The sequence below is a fragment of the Corvus hawaiiensis genome, chromosome 1 (assembly GCF_020740725.1).
Source record: "Corvus hawaiiensis isolate bCorHaw1 chromosome 1, bCorHaw1.pri.cur, whole genome shotgun sequence".
NCBI classification, from domain to species: Eukaryota; Metazoa; Chordata; class Aves; order Passeriformes; family Corvidae; genus Corvus; species Corvus hawaiiensis.
In genome coordinates, this window is record NC_063213.1 from 13,041,266 (window position 1) to 13,058,431 (window position 17,166).

The following is a 17,166-nucleotide window of genomic DNA, read 5'->3' on the forward strand; positions in this document are numbered from 1 at the left end:
GAGGTCTCTTAATTGTTAATCCCTTTGCTGGTTATAATTGCTTTATTGAATCTAAATTAATCCAATTTTTAAGGAATAATCATGCAATTCTAATGACTACATAAAATTAAAAATATGGAAACTACTTTGAGAACTAATTTCGATTAGGCTCTGTCGAAAAAAGTAGTCTTTGAAATGGTATTTTTTGCGTAGTTTTTGGGGGGTAACATTTAGTTGCAAGGATGAGAAGGGTTAATATTTCATTTACACAGTGTATGCAAAGCAGTTGTGTTTAAAAATTCACTAGATTGGGAGCATCCACTGCATATGGAGAGCAAGTCAGTGCCAAATCAGAACTGGATCCATGCCAAGGGAAGAGAGCCAGGGGTTAGACATCTATAAAGTGTTGGATGGGATGAAAACAAAGGTAAAACACTTCAGTTCATTACACATCTAGGCTATTTCCTAGCCACTCATGTAAATCAAGTTTTCCAGAGCAAAACCACCATATCCGAAGATGGACATTTGCATATTTTTCAGTACACAGAAATTTTATTGGGTCCCATAAGGACTGACTTAACCTGAACATATAGCACTGAAATATCCAAGGTCTTATCTGACCCAGTCTGGGATAGAAAAAAAATATATCATCCAGGTGTCTTGGACTTCCAACACTACCAGGAATTACCTCATTATCTCACAGCACTAGCCTCATCAGATAAAGAGTATGGGGGGAAGGACATGGAAACATGAGAAGGAGAACAGATAAAAGGAAACTAGGGAGAAGAAAAACATGTTGAGTCTTAATTGAGCTTGGAGAGGAAGCAGGAGGAGAAAAACATAGTTGGCTGATTTATGATTTAGTGATCTATGTTTGCAGTAGATTGAAAAATGCTCTTGTTCCTAATATATATTTTATTTCTTGTTTATCAAGTGTGAAGTCAAGGATGAACAAGTTAAGTTATGGGCAAAGTATGACTCTTCTTTAGAGCCAATCTCATGAGAAATTACATTGTAAAGCCCAGTGAGCATGTTAACATTTTCCAAGCAGTTACACATCATTCTATCCTGAGCCTCAGCTCAAGGAATACATTGGTTTAGTGTGTTACAATAAACATTTAAGTGTATTAAACTTTATATAATCCTTTATATGTATAATGTGCAATCTTGATGCCCAATGCTTCTCCAAGAAATCATCACTGACTGAGCACAAGAAAAGAAATTGAGGCTAAACTTGGAAAGAGAAACAGGAAAGGAGGAGCAGAGCCAGACACACAAACTAATGGAAATACAACCCTTTGTCTCTTTCTCCATTCACCTATAAAAGTAAGGAAAGATGGCCAGGTTTGGAGAGGTAGCAAGAGAGACCAACACAATGAACAGAGAGATCACTGGTAACATGTCTCCAAGGTTTCATAAATAATTATAACTGTTTAAACAGACTTTGCACTTTGATTCCTATATTTCACTGGCTTTAAGAGAATTTCTATCGATTCTATGCTTACATGCACATTTAAAATTCCATATTCAGATGTACAGATATGTATCATCTTTTTTACAAAATACTTTGTGGAGAGTTGAGGCTTCAGCAGGCTTCTGCATTATATATGAGTATTTAGAATATCATCACAATTAGCCCTGATAAAAATGAAATGAGGGTTTGAAACTAGCCCAAAATACCTGTGTTCAGATGCCCTTGGGAAAGCAAGTGTGTAATAAAATGTTACTTTGAAATGCAGCTCTCTATCTCTCACATACAGCTGAATACATCCATTTCAGCAATGAACCTTGACAGCTGCTCAGAAGAATTCTGTCTCCAAATGCTGTTCTCTTCACTTGGTTATGAGGCCATCTAACTCTGCATTTATGGAACCTTTAACTAAACATATTTCAACTTGTGCATAGAGGAGGATTTTACAACACACAGCTATCAAATGATCCATTGTTGTAACACACTTTTTTTTCCCCATGATCACAAAATTCATAATTCTATAGACAAAAAAAATCTGTGTCATCTGCATGTATGTCTCAAAGTCCACATATGTATTTAATGCTATTAACATGTTGAGGCCAATTTTTTTAGTCCTTCATGTTTTATATAGAAGTGAAAGAAAACCAAAAACAACCTATGGAATCAGTAAGTTGCCTATAGACAACTCCAGGTACTCAGAAATATTTTTCTCTATTGTTTTAGTATTACTTTACAGGGAACCAAAAGTAAATACATTAAAAGATAAACCATCAGCAGGCTTCTTATTTCTCATTACACGATATCAGCCCTCATGTCTCATTTACTTTTTAAACTGCAAGCACTTCTTGCCTTCTTCCCTTTTGCTTTAGTTGAGATCCTCCTACACTAGGTATAGCAGCTGTACAACCCCTATTATCTCTGTCTAAAGGAAATGTACACTGTGTTCTAGGACGTTGGTCTGGCCTGATCATGCATTCCTCGATGATCCAATATCCAGGAAAGACACATAAAAAGATGCATGATCAAATTAACTATGGACATAGCACAAATTACTAAAGGCCAGTATAAAAGGATGGCAGAAACTTACAGGAGAAATATTCCTATGGGGTCAGGAGCATGTCTGTGAAAGAATTTTAAAGGGAAAAAAACATAATAAGAAGACACTTTTAAGTGCTTTATTAAGAAGAGAAAAAATTAAAATAATAGTTAACAACAAAATACAGTTAATTACTGGCAAATAGGCTAAAGTGTTGATTCAGGAGCAGGGGAGCAAAGTTATACCTTTTATTAAACTGACTAATTTAGTAGTAAAAAAACAAAAAAGTCTTCAGGAACACAAACCCCATTACAGAGGCAGATGCTTGTCTATTTTCCAGCTACATCAATTGGTTTAATGGGAGAGATTGCTTTTTCTCCACTACCTTTCCTTGCTTATACTCTTAGGCTATCATACTTACAGCATTATTACTTTATCTTGAAAGTGTTCAATGATCTTTTGGCTTTAGCCTTTGCTTAAAAGATCAGTTTTAATGTCATAGCCAACCCCATTAAAATCATAAATAGAAGAGTGAAAATCAGGCAAAAAAAAAAGAAAAAATAAGGGTAGAATCTACGTAGATAATGTAGTTGTTTTCAGGTTGGCTAGGTCTGATGTAATTCAGTTCTGAGAACACTGAAAACATTTTATTAGCCATTAACAATTGTATTTAACAACTTGAGGGACAAGAATTCCAGAAGACTAGAAAGGGCAAACACTTACTTTTAAAATGTCAAAAAGGAGAAGAGCTTAACTTCAATTACCAGAAAAATATCAGAACAAATAATGAAAAGGTCTATTTGTAAGAATTTTGAATATAAACATGGTGTAAGAGACAAAAGAATTTCTAATAAATAAATCGTGTAAGAGCAAATTTCTTTCTGTCTACAGTAGATAACAAGATTTATGGACAGAAGAGAAAAAACACTGTCATGCATCTGGATTTTGGCTTTTGACATCTCACAGGACACTTGCATAGACAAGCAGATTTGAGGTAGGTAGTTATTTGGGAAATCCTATTCACAGAATTAGTTACCAATAGTTATTAGTGATTCATTTTTAAATGAGGAAGATGCATCAGGTCAGGTTCTGCAAGAATCTGCATGACATGTTCACTGTTGAACTGGTAGGTGATTAAGATGCTTTTTGCGTTTGAAAATTACACTAAGCTAAAAAGACTTCAAACCCATCAGAGTGCAGAATGTATATTTTAAATGATCTTGGTGCACAGCAGAAATCTGAATCCAGCTAAGCAATTAAGTGAATTCACATGTTCCTGTACAAGTAAAATTACCTGCACAAATATAAAAGGGAGAATGACTAATCAGACAAACACAGTGCAAAAAAGAATCTGGCAATTAGAATGGATCACAAACAAACAATAAAACTGTACAACTGGCTAAGAAGCAATCATGCTGGGTTAGATAAAATTAGTACATTTTATGTTAAACACACAAAACGTTCCTTTCTTTCTACTCAGAGCTGGTAATTCTTTACCTGGATCCCTGTGACCACTGCAGGTTATCACATGTCAATACAATACATCAACCAGCTGGAGAAAGTCCCAAAATCCAAAATAAGTATGAACTTTAAAAAAAGTTTTCTAGCATAAGACTGCAAGAACTGAGCTTGCAAAGCTGAATCCAGGAGAGGAAAGACTAGGAGGAGGCTTGACAGCAGTTCTCCAATTTTCAGAGACATTTTTTGTGAAAGCAGGCAATTAATTGTTTTCCATAATCTCTGAAAAATAGAAAAGATTGCAATAAGGGAGAATTAGGTTAGAGGTGAGAGAAATAATACAGTGTGAAAGGCCAAATAAGCAATGAGTAATAGACCTACAGGGAGTTTTCCTGATTGCTGGAAATTTTAAGGAGGAATAAACCAAACAACAGTGAGGACTGGTTTTCAGTATTAATCCTCTTTCGGAGCATACTTTTGATTTAGTGGATCTCATAAATATGGCACAAAAAGTATTATTATCAAACAGTATGCAACTTTCTACCCTTGCTGTATTGTATACACTGTGGTACTAAATATCTATCTCTATTAAGAACATTATACTGTAAGCTGAATACGAAAAGTGAAAGTAAAATGAATGCCTTAAACAAGGAATCAATCTCTTCAACTAGTCAGTGTGCTAATGACTACAGTAGAGGAATGGAAACTGGACATATACAGGTTTCTCACAGATTTTTCACAGCAGACCACTGCTTTCTGTCCAAATATTTAATTGATCCAAAAAATTAGTTGTATTATTAATTATATCTGCAGAAAGTGAATGCCTTTGTGAGTAGTCCATATTGCATTGGCTTCTAAGGTTACTGCATGCTCAACAGTTTTCTGTTTCTTCATAATGAAAAGTATATAAAATAAAATCATATTCTCTATCCTGTAGGTCTGCCATGTCCATTATTTCAGAAATATCAATTCTTATCACTCTTTCCCACTCTTGAACTTTTCACTAGGTCATTAGTTATGTAATACTGTGGATGGTATTTAAATCATACAAGCATGATTATCAACTAACCTATAGGTTTGATACATGTATCAGCATACCATTCAGAGGTAAATCCTTTAAGCAGTCTGGATGACACTCCTCTAAATTTCTCAGACAGATGAAATAGTGAAAATTACACCTTGGGCCATTAAGAGGAAAGGAGGTCCCCATCCTCTCTGACATAACTAGATTCAAATAGTCTCTACTTTGTTGTAGCCTCTATGCCTTTGTCATTTCTTACCTTAATATTTCTGAGAGAAATGGCATATGAATGTTTAATTAAGCCTGTGATGTCTTCCGTTTCCAGCTCTCTATAGTTCTTTAATAGCACACGTGCACTGTTAAACAGACCTTCCACCTCCATCTGGGTGGAAAAGTATGACTGAGGCCAAGATAAATTCTGCACACAAAGCTGGGGAGGACCAAGTCCAAGAACAGTGAGAAGGCAATGTGCTGAGCTTACCCTCACTACATCTGAAAGTCCTTCTCTTTCATAAAGCACATTTCCTAGTCTTAAAAAATAACAGGGAATAGCAAAGAACAGCTGCTGCTAAAAGCAATGTTTTACCTGTCCCTGTTGCTGTGCACTCATAAAACTCACAAGTCTTTCACACAACTTTACTCAAAATTGTAATTATATTCTAGAAAAAGTGTTCACAAGATCACACTTCCCATTATGGATCCTTGTACTTAGAACAAATCCATGTATGTACATATTTTCTAATAAAAGTGAGTTACTAGGGACTCCTCATAAAATATAGCACTAAGAGAAAAGATTATTTCAGAAAGTTTCTTTACTTCATCAGCAGGAATTCTCAAAAATCAATGTCATCAAAAATAATGTTTGAGAGAGGTTTTAAAGTTATTTTTAAAAACAAATACACAGGACAGGAAAGAGAAAGCTTATGGTGAGCTATACAAAACCAAAACCTACTGCTGTTCTGATCATTATTCCCTGTTCTCAGTTATTGGATGACATGCCAAAGCAGCTGAGATGACAAGGTCCAGGAATAATTGTGTTGGAGCTTTAGAGCTCCCTCTGGATCTGTCACACTGTTGGACTGTCCCTGTGTTGTTTGTCTTCCTCATCCTCCAGAAGGCCATTCCCTTTCCTTTCAAAATTTCTTTTCCATAATTTGTCTGGTTTTTATCCATTCATGGACAACGTTCCACTCAAACCCTACATACATCCTGCAACACGTAAGGTGTGTACAGAGGACCTTCAGGCTGAGACTGCAGGCTTTGCACAGGGGGGCAGATGGATTTAGGAACACGCCTGCTGACATGAAATATGCATACCTGGAGCCTTCCTGCTGAAACACAGCCTGCACACAGTCTGAAGCCTTCACAAATACATACCACACCCCCTTAGTCAAGTACCTATTTCCTGTTACAATGTTGGGGTTTTTCCTGACTAGATCCTGCTTCAGTTTGGAAAACTCAGACTTGGTCTTCTATCTCATGTGTCCTGTTCGAGTCAGGAAAGTTTAGTCTGCTGTCTGGAAGCAGCTTAAGGACAGAGTTGGATTTGATTTGAATTTTGTATTCTGCCACTGAGATAAAAACAGAACTCTTACATTTCAGGGGTTCCTTGTGTCTACACCACTCAGACAGAAAGCTCCTGAGAGTGTCCAGAATACCCTGTGTGCCTGCACACTAAAGGTGTTTGAGTCATTCCCAGCATCCATAGCTGTACCTCCTACGGGTAAGCACAGAGAAAATCCTGGGGCGCCGGGTCTGTGGTGTGCAGTAAGTCATCCATTACTCATCCTCCCGTTTTTCCAAACTGTGTAGATGTTATGAGCCTTCCATGCAACCCTACACAAGACACAGGGTCTCAGAAAATGGCTGGGAAAGAGAGGAGGAAACCAGGGTCACAGCCAGGTGCAGGCCCCACAGTGTCAGCCCTCCTCATGGTTTCCCAAGTGTTGACATCGTCTGAACTTGCAAATAGAGGCTGTGCCTGTGCATGGAGTAAGGATAAGAGGGCACAGAGATGCTCATAAGGACAAGGGCCCCTTATTAGGCAAACTGTGGAGATGCCACCATGGCCAGCTCAGCTACCGAGGGTCTGCAAGCCTGAAGGTGGGTGCAGCCCTGTGTACAGCCCTTGCTCCTACAGGGCACACCTGAGACACAGCCAGAGGTGCAGCCTCCCCTCACTGGGGATTCTCAGTGCCCCTCAGAGGCTGCTGCAAGGTGTGGGAGGGTGGGCAGACAGGGCAGTTTGTCTTGATGACACCTTCAACAGAGCCACAAGACACTGGGCCTTGAAGACCAGCTATCACACCAACAATCTCAATCACCCTGTATGTAAACCACTATTACAACATCCTGTACAAATAAGGGCTTGTCAGCAAGAATGAGATCCTTGAGGGCAGAGCTGCAGTCAGTGCTTGCATGGTATGCTGCAAGAAGGTTGCTGGGCTTCCTCTTCCTCCTCCTGCTCCTGTTGTCCCTGCATAGTGCCCTGTCAAAACATTGCTGCCCACCAGGGTACAGGCACCATGTGCCACAGGGGAGAAAGAAACCTGGATAAGCAGGGCAAAGGAAGGAGAGGGTCTAACCTGTCTTCCTACCTTCTTGGCCTCAGTTTTGATCCATGGATCACAATGTGATGTGACTGGTAACCTATGGAGATAGGGAATAGGCCTGCATTCTCCTTTATTTGGACACTGGACACATATCCAGCAGATCAAAGGGGAGTTATTACATCTTTACCAAGCTCCATCCAAGTAGCTCCACACCATCCACTGCCAGTTTGCAGTTCACAAGCACAGCCTTTCTCCAGTGACAAGACACATTTACACCATAAGTTCCTTAAAGTCCAGTTTTTACATTAAGAACAAGCCTGTGCTTTTTAAGAATAACAGAAAATGCTACGTATGCATTGATAGATTGAAAAATAGTAACAAACATCTTCTCAAAAATTTAGGAACCATTATGAAAAGACAGTGATATTGCACAGTATGCATCACATTCTTATCTCCAGAATATCCTGACCTGAATCTATCTGTATTCAGCTTTTTCAGAAAGATGGAATAATCCCTGGGGATTTCACCAAGCACAAAGAAGCAAAGTGATGTGTCCACAGTAAGTAAAACAGTGATTCAGAAACGTTCTTCCTCAATCCATTATCTGTCAAGCAATATTTCTTCATCTTATTAACAGGCCAAGAGATCATGAGAATTAATCACTGTGATTAACTGTGCTTATAGATAAAATGTATACTGCAGATTATGTTCTATTATGTCTGGGGTTGGGGAGAAATCATACATTGCATCAACATTGCATGCTGACTGTGTCAGTTCTGCTGCAAACTCAGTTCTTGCTGCTCAGCTATAAACAGTGCTCACAACAAATGTGAAAAGTATCACTCTCCATTCCAAGGTGGAAAATTGCTGAAGAAAAGTGTTCTGGTAAACAAACCCTTCCTGATGGCTCTCTGAATATCTGGCAGTGAGCACAACTCCTGGTTCGCTCTGCTGACAGAATCAGCCTCACTCCTCCCTGCTAATAAAGCAAGGCTGCATGTCAGGGAAGGCTGAGACCACTGATACAGAAATAGAGTCTTGGTGTCAGCCTTAGAAAAACCCAGCCAAAGCTGCACTTTTTATCAAACCATCTCCCGGGTATGGCCTGGGTGTTCACTGCAGCTCAAATCTCAGCTGTTGATACCACCATCTCCCTGCCAGCCCTCACCACATGCTCAGCAGTGCTCAGCCCCACATGGCAGACACAACAGATGTATTTTCCCAAGTTAGAGATTCTTGAGGACAACAATTTCACAACCTGTATGCAGCCTCTTTCAGTGCTGCTCAGAAAGGCTTTTGTCTCACTGGAGTCTTCTCTGCTACAGCTTAAGCACATTTTTCTTTCCTGTCAACCAAGAATATGGAGAGCAAACTATCTTTGTTTGCACCCTCCTCACTTTGCTTTTGAACATCCTAGACATGGTCACTATGCCTGCTAACAATATTTTACACTGTTCAAAACTGTTAAGTGCTCATATACCATCCTGTTCCAGAAAGTACACAGGATGCAGCAGGGCTGCTGCATGTAATCATTTGATGGAAAATATGTTTAAAGTATCACATGCCTCTGCTCTATTCCTCAGTGTCACACAGGATCTCCAGCACCTGGATTGGATGGCACAGAATTTAATGGTTTGTTTTCCCACTTCACCAATCACATGCACAGTGCTGACTGCAACTGTGCCAAACACTCCATGTAGTACCCCTGCCAGGAAGCCTGGGAATTTTTTCCCTTTCATTCATTAAGCCATTCTTACCAAGCATGAAACAGGCAAGCTGACTTTGCTGTTACTAAACACACCACAAAAGTGACATACTGTTTGTCCAATGCATTTAGTCTGCTAGCAGTCACAATGAGATATATTCATACCATCCTCCTTGACAGTTTGCACAAGTCATCGTTCAGAGGTGCCCACCTCTTTCCGGTGACTATGAGGAACACAGGCTCCTAAGTTTTGGTGCACCAAATCATATCTTAGTCTGATATCTAAAGTGGACAGTGAGTCATTCTTGCATCAGCACCAACATGGGTGGTTATCTCCGCACAGGACTTCAGGCATATGCAATATTTGCATAAAATCATGCAACAGACCTCCCACAAGCATCCAGGCTGGCAAAACCCAATGGCTCAAATACTCCCAAAAGAGGCAGCCCAGTCCTGACTGAAACTAACTCTTTCCCTAATGTACGTGAAAGCACAGAAAATATTTTGCAGTCTTCAGTCTAACAGTGATGATGAGGCATCTAAAGCAGAAGTCTTCATTTTGAGTCACTGGTCATTGTACACACACACCTTTTAGGTGGTTAATATTGAGTTTCACAGTATAGATAACATGTTGCAAACTTCTCTGTAGCTATCCAGATCTTCAGAGAGAGAACCTATCTAGCTAGCACTGACATTTAGAATATGTTAATTGTTTTACTTCTCCTTTATTTTTGACAGCTACAGTTTAAGAACAAACTTTGATATAGCCCATTACATGCCTGAGGATATTTTTAAAAAGCAGTTTGGGGAAAGAGGAAGAGAATGAATACATGAAAATAAAGCCTGATCTAAATTAGTAATTTACGTGTTCCCAGATGTTTCCTCCTTGAGATCTTGCATAGAGCAACTGTATCAGATCACCTGTAGTTTAAGGTTTTCAGTTTGTCACGTAATCTCTCCTCCTTTTTCATAAACTGATCTCATCTTTTCCAGAGTAATGTTTTTTTCACTTCACATCATCTGTACAAACAAATAAGTATTCCCTCCCCCACAAACACCAGCACATGCTCACGCATGCTTCTCTCTTTGGTCTGTATAAGGTAGCTTGGCACCAAAAAAAATGTGATTAAGTTTTAACAAGTGTCAAAGCCAAGTGGTTCACAGATGCTTACCTGGAGATCAGAATGAAGTTTAGGTGCTTTCTGAAATTCAAATTAGCAAGCATCATTCTTCCTGCCTTCTACCACACTTCAGGGAATGTTTGATCTGCAGAGAGAGAATGAGACACAGAAAATGATCAAGTGAGAAACCTCCAGGATCCAAGGGCTCAGACTTCCCACTCCCCAGCATTACCACTGTCTCTGGGAGCATGTGAATAATCATGTTACTCTTGCTTACATGGTCCTATTGCAGGGCACTAATGTTGTGTACTGTAGAACAGAATTAATCATAAATATTTAGGTCAAGGATTTCAGCATAGAACAATAGTACCATTAACAATTCAGAATGCTGCCACTGAAAGTTATTTTTGACACCATCAGCTGGAAGTTAGCAGACATGCCTTTATTAAGTTGTAATCTATCATTTGTAATACAATATCAATGCAAAAAAAAATAATCTCTAAGAGCATTGATCAGAAAATTAATAATCTTTTTTTGTTTGCTAAAGCACAAATTTTATAAAGGCTCTTGAGATCTCATGTTACTGCCATGTTGCCCAGAAATGAAGGACACTGCAAAGGAAGGAAGGAGATCTAATATCTCATGACCTCCATGGGTTCTCTAATGTTAAAAATGCTAAATTTAGGTAGTTTCTGTATCAGGAAAAAAAATAAATAGATTAGAATACGGAAAGTGTATTTTATACATCAACTTCAATACAAATTTTACACTATACATAATGGTCTGAACTAATGTGTCTATGCTTACCTATATCTACCCTTCACATGTCTCTAATACACTATTACACAAGTGCTTGGAAAAATATGTCAACAACCGTAAACAGTAAAAGAGTTGCAATAGCAAATTGCAATATGTGTGCAATAGTGATCTCCTTTCATTTTTAACTGAAAACTATTAAGTCCAGTGAACTGTATGACCTGCATCCTTTGTCCACCTGAGTATCCCATTAAGCTGCAGCTGGCATATTGCAAAGGGAAAGAAAGAAAAAATGAAAAATAAACCAAGTATCAGGAAAATAGGAACTGTACAAGAAGCAGGTTTTTTCCTCTTGCTTGTGCTCAGTCAGTCCTGTACCATCAGTCTTCTACCTTCACAGCTTCTATGTTTGCATGCCCAAATATGAACAGTCCATCATCCAATCTTACACTGAGCCAGGGGCTGGGTTTTAACCAGTTTTAACTGCATAGACTGACCTTTGGTCCATTTACGCACATTTTAAATACTGACTTCCTTCTCCTGTCACAAGACAGAAAAAAAATGACATCTAGTTTATATAGGATCTTCCAATTTTATAGTGGCTTGCTGAATTTGGGATTAATCCTTTCTTGAATATTGATGCAATTTTGGATATTGATATAAGCAATGTAAAAAGTAAATGGGACAGGGGAAGAAAAGGCACCATGAAGTCTTTATCTCTTCTGTGTGTTTTTCCTGTAGTTCCGCAGCTTTGCTTTCAATCCCTCATGAAATGGCTCAGGGACCTGTTACACCAAGTCCTCACAAAGGAGGCAGTGGTGTGGTCACGCAACAGATACATGGCACACAGCAGAGGAACGTTTTCCCAGTGACTCTTCCTGGTTGAAAGATGGACTAAATGTAGCCCTGTCAAACCATGCTGCATCTCATTCCCAAGTGGCCTGTTTTCCTACTCACAGAGTAAGGACAAAGGGGAATTAATACATTTGAAACCACGTATGCCTCTTATTGATAATAAGAGCTCATATATATGTAAAAAAGAGGTACAATTGTTAAGTCTTATTAACAAAGAATCAGTCTACTGTGACCGGCTAATCAGTTTTATATATACCCATCCTTGGAAGTGTTCAAAGCCAGGTTGGATGGAGCTCTGAGCAGCCTGGTCTAGTGGAAGGTGCCCCTGCCCATGGCAGGAGGATTGGAACTGGATGATCTCTAAGGTCCCTTCCAACACAAGCCATTCTATGATTATGTGATTCTATGATTACAGGGTGTGCTGTGTACCCTAAAATCTTTGGAATGGCCCTCTAACTTGTCTTTGAGTGCTGCTAATTTTAATGTGGCTATTTTTGGTAGACAGCAGTAAGATCTGAGTGCTTTCTGAAAAATACAACAGAATTTAGAATAATGAAGGGTCCAGATCAGAAGACATTGTTTTTTACTTTATTTTTGTTTTTTTTCTTTGGCATAATCGACAATCTATTCTTTTAGACTGATGCAATCCATTCAGAAAAGGTATCATAGCAGTAAGCTTGAACTGCAGTGCAAAAAAGCAACAGTCACTGTTTCTGCCTTGTACTAAAGACTTTTTCCAAATATACATATATACATATATACATACATACCTACATACATAAATGCCTTTATTTATAGCTCTGTTGAACTACAGAAGTGAAGAAAGAGAAAAGCACTGAATAATTCATCAAATTTTCTTTCTTTATCATGCAGGTCCAATTTTTCCACATAAACATATTTAAAAAAACTGAATTCTAAAAAATTATTAATATTAAAGATGTAACTACAGGATTTCACACAAAAACAGTCTTGCTAGTCAGCATTGGTAGTTTCTGTGACTTCAAGCTAGAGACAGGCTTGCAGATCTGAGGCAGCCATCCCTGTCTCTGTGCCTTTAGTCCACAGTCCAAGGACTAGAGGTCTCATCCTAAGCAGAGATCTAAAACCATCTGAATACACTACAAAAGTATCTATTTCTCTCAACAGAAATAAGGAGAGCCTGAATAACTATCTCAGGTATGGATATGTACCCCACAGATGTTTAAAGTCATGATAGACTAAAAATCTGCTGTGGCCAGTCTCTGATAAACCAACGTACACAATTTGAATTATGGCTACAGAAAAAGTGTCAGACAAATGCATAAAAATATTCAAGACTGTTCTAAATATCCTGTTACCTTCAAGTCACTGCAGGCAATTCCAGTTAAAATGTGTTCTCTGGGAGTACTGAACCAGACCCATTGCAAATTTTATATATCAATGAAACACTCTTATGACGGAAGAGCTTTGAATTGACTGCAGCGAAATTGAGCCTTATGCGGAGAAAATCCTTGCTATAGCGTTTACTAATTTAGCTTGCAAGGCTGTGTTTAGAGAGATATTAAGAATTAACTAGCATGTTCTCTATTTGTGGATTATGTGTGTAATTCCCCAATCTGAAAGAGGAGTATATATATCTAAAAATAAAGCTCCATACACAGCTTCCCAGTAGACAAATGCTTACTCACTTAAAATGTATGTTTACTTAAAATTTTGTTCCCTGGGATGGCCTAATGAAATATACATTTCATTTTAGCAGGGATTCCCAAAGGAGTCAGCTGCCAGACTGTCTTTTTCTAGCTCCTTCCGTGCGAACTATGTAAAGCAGGACACTAAATCTGCAATAGCAGGCAACACTCAGGAATTAGTGTTTCAGCTCTGTTTATGCTGGCAGTGCCTGAGGAGTACCTGGATCTAAACAATTCTGTTAGCACATTGATAATTCATTCCTAGCAATTTGTTACCTGACATTAATTTCCTACAAAACCATAGTATCTAAACATGCTCCACGTAAAATCACTTTTAGGAAAGTCAGAGGCTAGGAGGAAATGACTGAGTGAAATTTCCCGATTTATGAATGCTTGCAGTATTTTGGCATCCCAAATTCCTGCAAAACCCTCACAGATTAAATTTAGCTGCTTTTGTCTTAGGCAATGGAGATATTCATTCTTCCAGGTAAAAATCAACCTTAAATTCTGTCCCACATTCTGAAACCATGAAGACAGATTAAGAAAACAGACTTAAGAAAGTTAAAAAGTATTGCATAAAGTTTATAACTACCAGTGACTTAATACCATACATCAAATATAGTCATACAGACCATCTCCATTGTTAGATAGAGTCAAATATCTATATGCCACATGAAAGGACATGTGTATGAACAAACATTTATGGTATAAGTTTTTCATGTTCTGAATGAGTATAATATTTTCTTTATATGTTATATAAAATATTGTTTTGTAATTATATATTATTTATATTGTATATTTATTTTTATTTCTATTATTATAAATCCTTCAAAATCAATGTCACAAAAAATCAAAACAATAAAAGTACATTACAAGCCTTTGGTTGAAATAAAGGACAAGGAAATAGTAGTATACTTTTTGTATAAGAGTCCTAAAGACCTTTATATCAGGAGTCATTTAAAACTAAATGACTCCTGATCCAGGCACCACTGGCTACAAGTAATACCAGCCAGGAAAATTAATCTCTATGAAATGATAGTGAAAAAACATTTTTAAATGTACTCTTTTCCATCAAAGCCTTTCACATGGTAGATGTCTTGAAAGAGTTTGACTGAACTGACAGACAGATCTGAATCTCTCACTCAACAAATATAAATCAAGATGAAACTATAGCTGGTTTTATAGAAGAAAATAGAGGTAAACTCCAGAGACAACTATGGTTTCTAGAGACGAAATAAATGCACTTAGTTATGAAACAGTTGGAAAATACCAAAGAGTGAAACTCTCCTCAGAGCTTTTATCCAGCAACTAATGGTGAGTGGCACTTGCTACAGGGAGAGAGGAAAGTGGGCTACTCATAATATTGGTAAATACAGGGTGGGGTTCTGCTCAGTCTTTCAGACCTGACAGATTTGCTGCATAGCTATCTATATCAAAACATGTTGAAACTGTAGGATAAGAAAACAGCATATTTTTTAGACTTTTCTAAATTGGACAGGGCTCATAACAAAGGAACTACTTAAAAGGAAAAGAAATTTAAAGGAGGTAGCTTAGAAACAGGATAGGAAAACAAATAAGAAAGAAAATGTTAAGCAATTTTTAAATTTATTTTAATTTCATATTCTGGCTCTTTGTAGCCTAAGTGAGGTATTTACAGAAAACCCTAGAGGTCAGGACAATTTGGCACTGAAAGAGGAAAAAGCTGTTAGTTTTGAAAGAGAACATCAAGAGGCAGCGAGATTCGTCATGAGAAAGTTATATGAGAATCATTTTGCAGATTTGAAGTGTTGAATAAATACACGACAGCACTCTTCTGTTTAAAAGTGTTATAAAAAACCTTCTGACTCTTCCAAAACAGATTGCTGGAGCCATACTTGTCCCCAGCCATGCCATGTGTCATATTCAATTCCCCTGCAGAGACACAGCAATATCAGCTACACAACTTTAGGCTAAGGAAGGAAAGAATCTCTCAAGCTTTACCAGCAGGTGATCAGATATCGTACCAGCCTCCCCCAAGGTGATGGCGATCAGCAGTCACATCTTTCCCCAGGACAGCACACAGCAAAATCCATCTGTCTCCCAATCATAATATTTTTCACCTCAGTAAAAAGATAAGGACATTTTGTTAGCAGAACGGTCACCCTTGTGACTGAAAAAGGATTTGCAAGACTGAACTGTAGTTGTTTCATAAATATAGACAATTGTTCCTTACAACTGTAGCATCAATGCCTAGTTTACTCAAATGAAACCATTTATCTCCCCTTAAATGCAACGAGCCCATTATTTTTTCTCTTCTGAGGCTGCAGATTGACAGTACTGAGATGACATGGTTATCTAAAAAAAATTAGACCCTGCTTCTTGTCCTGTTTCCAGCTGGGATAGAGTTAATTTTCTTCCTAGTCCTTTGGGTTTGGTTTTAGTATGAGAAGAATGTTGACAACAAAGCAGTGGTTTAGTTGTTGCTCGTAGTGCTTACTTTAAATCAAGGACCTTTCAGTTTCCCTTGCCCTGCCAGTGAGGAAGGGAACAGGAAGCCAGGAGGGAGCATGGCCAGGACAGCTGATCTGAACTGGCCAAAGGTATAGTCTATACCATAGAACATCTTGCAGTACATAAATTGAGAGGAGTTGGCTGGGAGGGGCTGATTGCTCTTCCGGGACAGTCTGGGCTCTAGTCAGTGGGTGGTAAGAAGTTGCACTGTGCATCACGTGTCTCTCCTGAGTTTTATTTCTCTATTTTTGTTGTCTTCCTTTTCATTATTGTTGTTGCTGTTATTACATTTTATTTCAGTTATTAAACTACTCATCATAACCCACAGGTTTTATCTTTTTTTCTGATTCTCCTCCTCATGCCAATGGGGCCATGGGGTGAAAATTGAACATCTGCATCATACTTTGTTGCCAGCTTGGACTAAACCATGACTTTTTTTTTTCCCCTCCTTGGAATTTATTTCCACCTCCACACCACCCCAGGCTGCACAAGTGCTAACACCACCTATTTCTCTAAAGGATCAACTCCTCCGTCCAATTTACCAAGCAGCTGCAGCTGGTCAGGGGTGCAGAGGTAATGTGGCCAGAGAGAGGAAGAGGGAAGCAGCCAGGGCAGGGTGGCTCTGGCAGCCAGGAGGGCTCAGATGTCTCACACACAACAGCTAAACCCCATAACACTTCTTCAGTTTGATGACACTGTCCCATAAGAAGCTCAAGTAATTAGAGACCTGAGATTTTCAGTTGCATATGTAATTGTGTTATTAAAAAATCAAGTAACAAAAGCTGTTACAACAAATCATTTATAAGTTTATTAGATTTATGACTAAAATTTCATTGAAAGAGCAGATACAAGACAAATGTTAAAAGAACTATACTAAATAAACACATCCATATCTACTGTAACTAGGTATCTACTGTAGTACTGCCATGGTACTATTATTTTGTCTCTTATGCTAAGAAAAAAATAATAATAATCTGCCCTGATAGCATTTCCACTTATCTTAATAGATATATAAACACCTTAGTTCAATTTCTGCATTAAATCACAATTAAGAA

The 17,166-nt window shown here is 38.2% G+C and overlaps 1 long non-coding RNA gene across 1 annotated transcript; it reads right to left on the reverse strand.

Annotated features, from left to right (window-relative positions):
- Window positions 1-2,680: 2,680 nt before the first annotated feature.
- LOC125335010 lies at window positions 2,681-16,875 on the reverse strand. Its single transcript, XR_007207294.1, has 3 exons — window positions 15,602-16,875; window positions 10,395-10,488; window positions 2,681-4,226 (listed from the first exon to the last, which is right to left on the reverse strand). It is a non-coding gene; the product is annotated as an uncharacterized LOC125335010 (long non-coding RNA).
- Window positions 16,876-17,166: the final 291 nt, after the last annotated feature.